At 34.6% G+C, this 13,228-nt stretch overlaps 1 protein-coding gene across 6 annotated transcripts in view; it reads left to right on the top strand.

Moving 5' to 3' along the window:
* Positions 1–13,228, top strand: part of SPATA6 (spermatogenesis associated 6) — a 138,350-nt gene that overhangs the window by 109,798 nt on the left and 15,324 nt on the right. The window lies entirely within an intron of this gene.

The raw sequence follows: 13,228 nt of genomic DNA, 5'->3' as shown, positions 1-13,228 counted from the left end.
GCATTTAGTCCATTTACATTAAGAGTAATTATTGAAAGGTATGAATTTAGTGTCATTGGGTTACCTGTAAAGTTGGTGTTTCTGGTGATGGTCTGTGCTCCTTTCTAGTCTTTGTTGCTTTTGGTCTTTTTTCACACTAAAAGAGTCCCCCGTAATATTTCTATAGGGATGGTTTAGTGATTATGATCTCTCTTCATTTTTGTTTGTCTGAGAAACTCACTCTCTTTCCTATTCCGAATGATAGCCTTTCTGGATAAAGTATTCTTGGCTGCATACTTTTCCCTTTCAGCACATTGAATATATCCTGCCACCCTCTTCTGGCCTGCCAAGTTGCTGTGGATAGGTCTGCTGCAAACCTGATCTGTCTTCCCTTGTAGGTTAAGAACTTTTTTTCCCTTGCTGCTTTTAGGATCTTTAATTGCCTCTATATTTTGTGAATTTGACTGTGATATGCCTTGGCAATGGTCAGCTTTTATTGAGTTTAATGGAGGTATTCTGTGCTTCTTGGGTTTTGATGTCTGTATCCTTCCCAAGATTAGGGAAGTTTTCAGCTATAATTTGCTCAAATAAACCTTCTGCCCCTTTTCCTCTATTTTCATCTTCTGGGACTCCTATTATATGAATGTTTTTCCATTTTAATCAGTCTCTGAGTTCCCTAAATCTACCTTCATGATCCATTACCTTTGTTTTCCTCCTCTTTTTAGCTTCTTTATTTTCCATAATTTATCTTCTGTAGTACTGATTTGTTCCTTTGCTTTGTCCATCCTCATTTTTATGGCATCCATTTGGTTTGCACTTCAGTTATAACATTTTTAATTTGTGGCTGAGTAGATTTTAGTTATTTATCTCTGTAGTAAGAGATTCTCTCCTGTCTATGTGCTTTTCAAGCCCAGTTAGATCCTTATACTTGCTGTTTTAAATTCTTTTAAATTTATATATTTTTAAACTCGGGGTAAAAGATGGCTACGAGTGATTTTTTTGCCTACTGCTATTTTCACCCCTGTGTAGTTTCTTCCCACAACATGGGAATAGGGCTGATCTGTGCAAACAACAGACTATGGAAGAAATAACAGTGTATGACTTCTGAGGCTAGATCAAAAAAACATTAAAGCTACTTTTCTTGTTCTCTCATAAGATCATTTACTCTTGGGAAGACAAATTGTCTGGCCATGAAGACATAGGTAACATATTTTCCATCTGTTTTGTGAGCATGACTTTTCTGGCATGCTTCCATTGAGGGCTTCTTATTTGGTCTCCCCCCCCCCTTAAAACTTTTTATGAAATTTAACCCATTTATGATGATTACTTTATAAAATTATTTTTTTCTGAATTTTTAGAAAGGGACTTAGGATCTAGATTAATTTTTCTAAATGTGTAGTTTGAGAGCTTTTTTTTCTGTTTTCCTCATTTGTTCAAAAGTATGGCACCTTAGTTTCTGGTATTTCCTGGCTTTCTTTTTCTACCCAGTTCTTATATAGAAATTTTCTTTTTTTTGTTTTTACTTCCCTGTTCAATTTATATATGTTTTAAAGATTTTATTTATTTATTTGACAGACAGATCACAAATAGGCAGATAGGTGGGGCGGGGCGGCGGGGAGCAGGCTCCACACAGAGTGGAGAGCCTGACAGGCCTGATCCTAGGACCCCAGGTTCATGACTCGAGCTGAAGGCAGGGGCTTTAACCAACTGAGCCACCCAGGCTCCCCAAATTCTTTTTCCAGATGTTTACACTCAGTGAGGGTTTTATCTTGGAAGATGACTTTGGTATGTTAGTTTGAGTTAACAGTTTCCAGACTGCTCCAGCTTCTTCAGAATTTATTGTAAATCCTTTGTATTCATCACTAGGAGAGTGGGAAAACCTCTTCCGGTTTCAGTTTCTGAACTGACCCACCAAGCTTTTGAGTGAATACTTTTTTGTTACTTTGAACTTACTTTTTTTATCAGATGCTTCAACGTTTTCCTCTGATTCATCCTCCACAGATGGTGTTACCTTCTCGTGTACCTTCTGGGGGTTTATGAATGTCTCCTGATATTTTGGAGTTCATGGGAAATCTTGTCTGTTAATTTTCTTGCAGATGTTTCTAGATGCTATTCTAGATAATTTAAAAAATTTTTATTTCAGTATAATTACTCTAATCCTAAATTCTACAGCACAGTGAGTTTTTAAAAAGTGAACCCATGGGTAAACAGCATCCAGGTCAGAGACATGACATTACTAACACCCAAGAAATGCCTCTGGTGCCTCTTTTCAGTCACTACACAACCTATCTTCTAATATCTAACAACATACAGATAAGTTTTATGTGTTTTTTAACATTTCATAAATGGAATCATGTATTCATCCTTTTGTATTTAGTTTCTTTTGCTGATCATTATGTTTGTGACATGCATGTGCTTCATTTTTATAATCATATAGTGGGAATCAGTAAGCTATAGTCCACAGACAAATTCCAGACTTTTAAATTTTAAATAAAGTTTTATTGGAACATGAATTAGACCCATTTGTTTATATATTATCTATGGCTATTCTCAAGTTACAACAGCAGAGATGAGCAATTGTGACAAAGAACAAATAACTTGCAAAGCTGAACATATACAGTATTTGGCCCTTCAAAGAATAGTTTGCCAACCTTTGCTTTATAGTATTCCAGTAAGAATAGCAAAATTTATCAGTTAATTCTTTTTATTTGGGGCTAATACTAATAGTAATGCTATCAATATTATTGTATATGTTCTTTGATGAACATTATATGTATTCCTGTTGGATATATACCTAATATGGAATTGCTGGTCATAAGAAGGAATGTAGAATATACTGCTAAAAAGTTTTTTCAAAGTGTTCCAGTATCAGTGGTTTTCTCTCAGTTCTAGTTTTCTATAGCCTTGCTAACACACTGTATTTTCTGAGTTTTATTTCCCCATTATGGGTATTCCAGAGGCTTTGCATATTCTGAAACTGTGTTATTGGATGCATACAGGTTTAAACTGTGGTGAGGTTTTTTTTCTGGTTAATTGACCTTTTTGTCATTGTGAAATGTCTTTACCTCTAGGAAAGCTTCTTGCCTTCAAATATAGTTTGTCTGATATTATAATAAGCATATCAACTTTCTTTTGGTTAATGTCAATTGGTACTTTTCATTCTTTTACTTTTACCCCTTATGTGTCCTTATAGTTAAGATGTGTGTCTTATATAGTTAAGTTTTGTATTATTGAGTACTTACTTTTATTTACTGCAATCACTTAATTACTGATATTCTGACGGATCTGTTCATGTTTGTTTTTTAAATCTCCTGTATGTCTCCTTTGACTAAGATATTTTTGTTCCCTCTCCTCCCTCTTTTAACTCATAGGGTATGCATTTGCTTATTATTCTTTTAATGTTGCCCCATAAAATACATGTCGTCTCTGTTATAATTTAAGACACTTCTTTTCTTTACCAATTTTTTGATAATGCTAGAATTTTAGAATACTTATACTCCATTTAAACTCCTTTCTTTTTTATTATTATTATTTTTAATATAATTTTTTATTTTTTATAAACATATATTTTTATCCCCAGGGAACTCCTTTCTTTTTAAAAGTTATTGTGATACATTTTATTTCTGCTTGTATTTTGGATTCCAATAATGCATTGATACTATTGTTTCATATAATAATATTTATTTGTATTGGCCTACATATTTTGTATAGTAATATTTATATTTGCCTACATATTCATCTCTTTTGATGCTTTTTAGTTTTTCTTTTCTTTTCATTTTAGATCATTTCCCATTTGCCTGAAAAATTTCCTTTAGTGTTTTTTTGTTTTTGTTTTTGTTTTTGTTTTTGTTTTGTCAAGGTCTGCTAAGGGTCTGCTATTTTTTTGTCGCGGTCTGTTTTCATTTTTATTTACTTATTTTTATTACTTAGGTGTTTATTTATGTATCCATAAATCTATGAGAAAGTTTTCCTCACTGGATATAAATGTATATGTTGGCAGATGTTTTTCTTCCTGTACTTTAAGAATATCATTTTGTTATCTTATAACTTCCATTATTTTCTTGATAAGCCTATTGTCAGTCTTAACCCTTTCTGCTTATAATGTCTTTTATCTCTGGCTTCTTTTAGTATTTTCTCTTGTCATTAGTTTTAAAAGATTTGATTGTATATATTTTTTTTAAACATTTTATTTATTTATTTGACAGACAGAGATCACAAGTAGGCAGAGAGGCAGCTGGAGGTAGGGGACAGGCTCCCTGCCGAGCAGAGAGCCCAGTGCAGGGCTCAATTCTGGGATCCTGAGATCATGACCTAGCTGAAGGCAGAGGCTTAACCCACTGAGCCACCCACGCACCCCTGGTTTTATGTATTAACCTTGCCCAGAGTTTCTTGAATCTGTGAATTCATTACTTAAATTAATTTAGGGAATTCCAGCCCTTTATTTCTTTAAATATGCTATATTGACTATACCTTTATTCCTTCCTTCTTGGGTGTCCAATTTCAACTATTAGACCTTTTGATTATCTCCCATAGTTTCTTGCACTTCTTTCCATATTTATCTTTCTATTTTCTCTTTTATTAGCATTTCCTATGAACCTATATTCTACTTCACTGATCTGGTCTTCTACTGTTTCCAATACACTGTTAAACACATCTATTAAGTTCTTTACTTCTGGGGCACCTGGGTGGCTCAGTGGATTAAAGCCTCTGCCTTCGGCTTGGGTTGTGATCCAGAGTCCTGGGATCAAGCCCCACATCAGGCTCTCTGCTCAGCAGGGAGCCTGCTTCCCTTCCTCTCTCTCTGCCTGCCTCTCCGCCTACCTGTGATCTCTGTCAGATAAATAAATAAAATCTTTTTTAAAAAAAGTTCTTTACTTCTATTTAATATTTAGATTTAAAATGTCTCTTTGATTAATTCTTATAAATGCCAGTGTTTCTGGAAAACCTTAACCTTTGTTTATTTTGTCCAACTTTTCATCTGTTTTCTTGAAGATACTGATCATAGTTAAAGTGCTTATCTCCTAATTCTGATACATGGATTACACTTGTGATCTGCTTCTTTTGTCTTTTTCACTCTTACATGCTATCCTGACTATACTGTGCTGACTATAGCACTTATTTCATAATAAATTCTAGACATTATTTCTAAAAGAACTTTAGATCTTTCTAGATGATGAAAGGGTTCTCTTTTTCCTCTATTAGACAGGTTGCATCAGGGGGCTAACCTTGATTCAAAAGAGACCAGACTACTTTGAGGCTATATTGATGTTTTGGTAATCAACCTCTAGAGCTTTGAAGTCAGAGTTTTTCAGGTCTTTGTCTTCTCAGTACCAAGAAACTGAGGCAGTTTCTCTCCTACTTCTCAGAAAGTTTAGGTTTAGTTCCTTATATTTCCATACCAGGAACCTTCAGAAAATATTCATATATTTGAGTCCCTTCTCATCTCTGTTTTTATGATATCAGCTCTGCATAATCACCAAGATGTCTGCTGGTTTCTCTGTCTTCCAGTACAACTTCTATGACTAGTTCTAGCTGCTCCCAGAAGTGATCAGACCCTGCTCCCAGTATAAATGTGATTTCAACCAGTCAAGTGTCAATTCACTACATTTCAAGGCTTTAAACTTTGACCTATTCTGTTACCAACATCTTTTTTCCTGACAGATGTTTGTCTTCTAACTATCATCTAATTATATGGATCTTTTGCTTTTCAGTCATTTTTGGATTAGTTTGTTTTCCCCTTCCCCAAACTGGCATAATTCAAAATTTTGGCAAATATTGTGACAAGACACTTTCATGTGTTTGAGGTTCTTCCAGTTCTCAGTTTTATTTTTCGAGTGTGGTGTGATTCACAAAAAAAAAAATTCTGCTGGGTACTCCATCCCCAGAAATAGCCTTTGCCTGAGCCAAGACCAGATTTTTTAGCCTAGCTTGTCCCAAATTGTCAAGTCTTTCCAGTTTAAAAACAGTTACAGGTCCTTAAGTGTCACTGCTATCTCCAGGGTTTTTGCCTCTTGTGTTTTGAGGGCCTCTCACTATAGATATTTATCTCTTATATAGGTCTTTATCTCGTAAGTACCATGAAATTGTAGGAACATTCAGAGACTTTTGGGTTAGCTCTATACCCTCTAGTCCCACACAGCTTCATAAATCAATAAATGTCATAACTGAGAAACTGGTTGTACATCTAAGGCCTCATAATACTCCAGTTACATTACTCTACTCTTTTACAACCATCAAAAACTTTGTTGGTTTTTCTGTGTCACAGCAATGACTCTTGTTCTAATAGAAGCTCTGGTTCTTAGCATCTAGCCCATGCTCACGATATGCAAACACTTTGAGGAAAAGTGGCTGTGCAGATCATCAGTCCACCTTTGAAAGTTACTCTCCTCTGAAATGTTAGTATCACTAGTGTTTTGGTTTTTGCACCTTTCTAATAGTTTAAAATATATAAATTTTTTTTTCTGGATTTTCTAGTTTTCAATAGGGGTATTGGTCTGCCATGAATTATTCCTTGTAACCCCAAAACAATTCCTGCATGTTTTTATGAGGGGATTTTTGCCTCTAAATACTATTTGTTTTTTATTACTACCACAACAAAGTACCACAAGTTTAGTAAATCAAATTGATTATCTTAAATTTCTGTACACCTAGCATGGATCTCATTAGGCTAAAATCAGTGTGTCAGCAGAGATATTTTCTTTGTAGAGTTTCCAGGGAAGGATCAATTCCTTTGCCTTTTCCAGCTCCTAGTGACCACCCACATTCCTTGGCACGTAGCCACTTTCCTCCAATTGCAAAGCCAGCAACACTGCATCTCCTTGACCCTTATTCTTTTTCAAAAAAAAAAAAAAGATTATTTTTGAGAGAGAGAGTGCGTACATATTGGTGGGGGACAGAGGGAAAGAACCTTCAAGCAGACTCCTCACTGAGCAAGGAGCCCTATATGGGGCTTGATTTCATGATCCATGAAATCATGACCTGAGCTGAAACCAAGAATTGGATACTCAACCATCTAAACCACCTAGGTGCCCCTTGACCCTAATTCTTAGTCACATCTCCCTCTTTCTGACCATAGCCATGAAAGGCTATTTCTGCTTTTAAGAACTCATTTGATTAAATTGGGCCTAGATAGATAATCCAAGGTAATCCTCCCTTTTCAAGATCCTTAGCCTTAGTCAAATCTGCAAAATTCTCTACTGCTCTGTAAGGTAACATGTTCATTGGTTCTGAGAATTAAGGTATGGACATCTTTGGGTACCCTTATTCTGCCTACCATACACTGTCACTAACATCTTCCTAGAATTCCCTTCTCTGGCAGTTTAAAAAATTTTTTCATCGTTATTTCTTTTCAGCACTTAATTTTGTACACTTAGCTGTGATTTTCTCTTGTTTTTATATAGTTTGGCATTTGCAGTTCTTCTCAAAAAGCAATGTCAGACTTGTTCCTTGTGTACCGTATATATGCCTCTTAAGGTCTTTTTATTTAACTCCTGGACATTTTCTGATGGATATGTTTTATATTATGAATATATTCAAATCTGTTGCATGCATGTTTGTTTTCTTAAGATACCATTTATGAATAAAAGTTCTTAATGTAGCCCAGTTTTCCTCTTTTTGTTTAGTGTTTTGGTTAGTCCTTTCTTATGTGCATATAAGACAACTTCAGCTAACCGTGATTCTGAAGATATTCTCCCATTAAAAAAGTCTTTTATCATGTTGCCCTTCACATTAGATCTACAGTGTATGTGGATTTGATTTGTATGTATAATGTGAGACTTGGATGAAGGTTTATTTTTTCCCCTATGTTTATGATCCATCATCTTTTTTCAGGTGGCCATTTTTTCCCTTTCTCTGTTTACGTGGAAATAGTCCTGGATTCTTTTCTATTCCATTGGGACTGTATATATATGAGTATCTTTCTGGATTTTCTTCTGTTTCATTGGCTTCTCTCATTTTGTAGTAACCTCATACTTTTTCATTTGCTGTAGGTTTATAATAACTCTTGACATCCAATGGCTACAGTTCTTCAGGTTTGTTCTTGCTTGCAAGTGATATGGCTATTCTTTGTTCTTTGAATTTCCATCTGCATTACAAAATCAGCTTGTCTGTTTTAAAAAACATGATATGATTTTGACTGAGCTTACATTGAATCTGTGCTTTAACTAGGGGAGAACTGACATCTTACCAATATTGAGTCTTCCAATCCATGAATATGATGTCTTTTAAAATTAATTTAGAGATTTAATTTCTCCCAATTATGTCATAGTTATCATAGTTGCATTTCTTTCAGGAGACTTATTCTTAGATGTTGGATATTTTAATGCTACTATCAGTTGTATATTTTGAAGTTGTATCTTCTTTTTGGTTTTGGTATAATGACTGTAATAGATTTTTGTGTAATGACCTTGTATCCAGTGACTTTACAGTCACATATTAATGTTAATATATGGTACTTCTTTCATGTTTATATGTATAATATAGTCTGTAAAGAATGACAGATTTATTTCTCCCTCTTTAGTCTTTAAGCCTTTTATTTCTTTTTCTTGCCTTACTGCACTGTGTAGGGTTTCCAAAGCAATATCAAATAGATGTTGTGAAAGAGGGTATCCTCTCTGGTTTGCCATCCAAAGAGGAAAGCTTTTTACAATTCAACATTAAGTATGATGTGTGCTATGCATTTTTGGTAGGCGTTCTTTGCCAGATTACAGACATTCCTTCTATTCTTTTTTTTTCGTTGAGTTTTTTTAAATTTTTCATTATAAATATATGAATTTTTTGACATTGGGATGATTAAATGCTTTTTCTCTTTGTTTTAATGTGGTAAATTGCTTATTTGATTATTCAAATTTTAACCCATGCCTGCATGCTTGGAAAAAAAACTCCTGATCATAATTTATTTATACACACACACATACACACGCACACACACGCACACACACACTACTGGTTTTGATTTGGTAATATTTTACCTAGGATTTTTACATCTTAGTTAGTGATAGTGATGAGTCTATAAGTTTCCTTTCTTGTAATGTCTTCCTTAAGTTTTTGCTGGCCTCATAAAAATGATTAGGGAGTGGGGTCTGGATGGCTCAGTTAACCATCCCACTCTTGGTTTCGGCTCAAGTCATGCTCTCTTGGGTCATGTGGTGAAGCCCGGCGTCCAGTTCCCCACTTGGCAAGGAGCCTACTTGAAGACTGCTGCCCTTCCTGCCATTTGCTTGCTCGTACTCTCTCTCACTCTCAAATAGATAAATAAGTCTTTAAAAAATGATTTGAGCACTGAGCATTATACACAACTGATGAATTATTGAACTCTACATCTGAAAATAATGATGTACTATATTTTGGTTAATTAAATTTAAATTATAAAAAGTGATTTGGAAAATACTCCCAATCGTCCTCTGAAGAGTTTGTGTAATATTATTTATTTCTTAAATGTTTTAAATAAGCCCATCTTTGTAGGAGAATTTAAAATAAAGAATTTGCTGATTTTGTTTCACTGTAGCCAGATAACATACTTCATATTATTTTAGTCCTTTTAAATTTATTGAAACTCATTTTATGGTTTAGTGTATGGTCTCTGCTGAAGAAATTTTTTTTTAAGATTTTATTTGTTTATTTGACAGACAGAGATCACAAGTAGGCAGAGAGGCAGGCACGGGAGAGGGAGATGCAGGCTCCCCGCTGAGCAGAGAGCCTGACGGCGGGGCTCGATCCCAGGGCCCTGGGATCACGACCTGAGCCGAAGGCAAAGGCTTTAACCCACTGAGCCACCCAGGAGCCCCTCTGCTGAAGAATTTGTTGTATATACTTGAGAAGAATGTATATTCTGCTAGTCTAGAGTGTTCTGTAGATGTTAGATCTAGTTGATTCATAGTATAGTTCAAGTCTTCCATTTACTTGTTGATCTTCTGCCTTGATTGTTCTATCCATTGTTGGAAGTAAAGTACTGAAGTCTCTAACTTAATATATTGTAGGAGTTTTTCATTCTCATATTGTGTGAGTCAGGATTCTCCAAGGAAACAGAAGCAAAAGAACATGTGTATGTGTATATGTGTGTGTGTTTATATACATAAACACATATATGGAGAGAGGGAAGTTTGAAGGAGTTGACTCATGCAATTGTGGAAGATTGGTGAGACCAAAATTTGGTGAGGTAGGCTGAATACTCAGGGAAGAGTTGTAGTTCAAATCCAAAAGCAGTCTACTGGCAGCATTCCTTCTTCCTTGTGGGAGGTTAGCCTTTGGTCCCTTAAAGCCTTCAACTGACTGGATGAGGCCAGCCCACATTATGAAAGTCAAAGTCCATTCATGTAAATGTTAATCTCATCCATAAAAACCTCATGGAAATGTCCAGAATAATGTCCCACCAACATCTAGGCTGCATGGCTGAACCAAGTTGACATACATAATTAACCATCATATGTACCTTTTCACAGCCTCCCTCTAGCAATTTGTCAAAGTTCCCATTTAAGTATTCTTTAATTGGTCTTCCCTTCAGACTTTATTATTCTTTATTACAATTATAAACCAGGTTATAGAATTAGAAAAACCTTGGGGTGCCTGGGGGGCTCAGTTGGTTACATGTCAAACTCTTGGTTTCAGCTTGGGTCATGATCTCACTGTCATGAGATAGAGCCCATAGAGGCTCCATACTCAGCGTGGAGTCTGCTTCAGATTCTCTCCTCCTCTCCCTCCCTGCTCACACACTCACTCTCTCTCAAATAAATAAATAAATTCAGTTCAAATCAATTCAAAGTTAGCCCTTCAACTTCTTATCCCTTTGTCTTTAAGCAGTTCTACCTAAGTTTTCTCTATGTTATGAATTAGGAAATTAAAGCCATTAAGGCAAACTGATTTGTCCAGGGTGATAATGCATATTAGAACTATTTGAATTCTTGTCCTTGTACACAATCCACTATAAATCATGTATTGAATTTGATAGTAATAAAATATACCTTATAGGTGTTTTAACTATGTATGAGAACTTCATTTCTTTGAGAATGACAGGTGTATATTTTATTTAAATACTCTATAATTAGTGAGATTGCTTGCTGCCTTTTAGTTCTAGTTATGTTTTAGACTAACCACCTTCGTCCCTAAATTTTTCAGTTTGCAAGCATGAGTAGAAAGCAGGGGTAGTCTAAGTAAGATGTCAATCACATGTATAAGGCTTAGTGTTCATTGATGAGAGGAATCTTAAAAGAACATTTAATTTAGTGCCAGTTTTAGGGAAGGAAAGCCCACAGCTTCTTTTAATAATGTTTACTTTATTAATGACTTTTGCTGGAAGAAAAATGTTTCTTCGTGGAAATCTTGAGAAAGTTTCTTCTGAGCTATATTATTTAGGACTACCCTCATAAAAAAACAAGTAGATACTGGCTGAAAATAGATACAGCTGAAAGTTTGAGCCTAATTTTCATATAGGAGAGTAATCTAATGGCTTGGGATGGAGATTTTATTTCATTTGCATTCTAGGAGGCAGTATAATGTAAATCAAGTTAAATCTAAGTTTAAATTTCAGTTCTGCCACTTAATAATGTATGACTTTGGCCAAGTTATTTAATTTTTTGATTTTACTACCTCCTTTTTCATAAGGTTATCAAAGGCTTAAATGATACACAAGTAAAGACAACCTAACACAGTCCTAGATACCTTACAGGAACTCAGCAAATATTGGTGTCATCTGTTTTTTCTGTATTTGTATGTTGGCAAATGGGAATGTTGACAAGGAATAAGACTGGAATCATTTCTCCTTGCCCTAGGGATGTGTTTCCTGGCACTAATGAGAATGATATATCTCTTCAAATGCTTGCTCTACTCATAGTTAATACCTTATAATAAAGTATGATTTTTTTTTATCTCTTTACTTTTATATAATTTGACCTTTAAAAGAAAGACTGTACCAGGACTCTTACAAGATATATGTATTTGTACTGAAAATATATTAAATGTCACAGAATATAGTCTTAAAATTTGAAGGGAATAACCATGAAGATCACCTGGTCCTTTGTGTTTCCTGGGGCAGAATTCCCTTCCATGAACTTCTTGAACTAGATGTGTATCAACACTCTGCCAGAATAATTTCAGTAATTATGATCTTACTTCCTCTAAAGAACATCATTCTGATTTTAGAATGCTCTATTAATTAGAATGTTCTTCCCTATTTTTTCCTTTGTTCTCCTTATAATTCTGCCCTTGCTTCTTATTACCCATAGAGCTTCTCAGAATAAACAGCTATGGTTCCACAGGAACCATATCTTGGTCATTTTTTTTTTATCTCATAGGATAGTAAGTACCCAATTCAATATAGGGATTTATTTAATGAATACTAAAAGTTCAGATTTTTTTAAGTACTTCTGTATTTTTTTATATATAAACTTTAAAATTTAGTCAACATTTTTTATTTCTCTTGGTCAAAAATTATTTTTTTCAACTGTATTGACAAAATTAAACAAGGAATATTGATTTATGCTTATGTATAATACCACTTATATAATTTAGAAATGAATGGCTTTTTCCAAGGAAAGAATTAAAAATTAAATATTATTTATATCTCTTTCATTCATTCCTTCTTGTAGCATAATCTGTTTCTGAAGATTGAAAACATATTACATTTTTTAAAATTTCTTACACTTTATTTTGTAGTGTCTTTTGTACTCATTACAGACATTAATGCTCTACTTCACTGATTCATCAGACTGTACAAAAATAACCAACATCCAGCTATATGATATTTAAGAATAAGATCTAAAACCTAATGATAAGGGAAAATGGAAAATAGAAAGGGAAATTTATGCCATCCAAACACTAAGAAAGCTATTTAGTTACAGTAACTGTAAATCAAAAAAAGGGGGAAAAAGCATTAATAGAAATAAATGGAATTATTTCATAATGATAAAGGGTTCATTCACCTAGAAGCTATAACAATTCTAGATATATATTCACATTTTCTGTGATTTTTTTAAATTTGCTCTATATTTTATTGCTTCCATTTTTTAAAATTTTATTTTTTCAGTGTTCCAAGATACATTGTTTATGCACGACACCGAGTGCTCCATGCAATCAATGCGTGCCCTCCTGAATACCCACCACCAGGCTCACCAAACCCCCTACCCCTCTCCCCTCCCAAACCCTCAGTTTGTTTCTCAGAGTCCACAGTCTCTCATGCTTTGTCTCCCTCTCCGATTTCCCCCAACTCCCTTCTCCTCTCCTTCTCCTAATGTCCTCCATGTTATTTCTTATGCTC

Source organism: Mustela lutreola, chromosome 10 (genome assembly GCF_030435805.1).
Source record: "Mustela lutreola isolate mMusLut2 chromosome 10, mMusLut2.pri, whole genome shotgun sequence".
Lineage (NCBI taxonomy): Eukaryota > Metazoa > Chordata > Mammalia > Carnivora > Mustelidae > Mustela > Mustela lutreola.
Note: the sequence above shows the minus strand (reverse complement) of the source record. Positions and strands in the feature narration are given on the sequence as shown.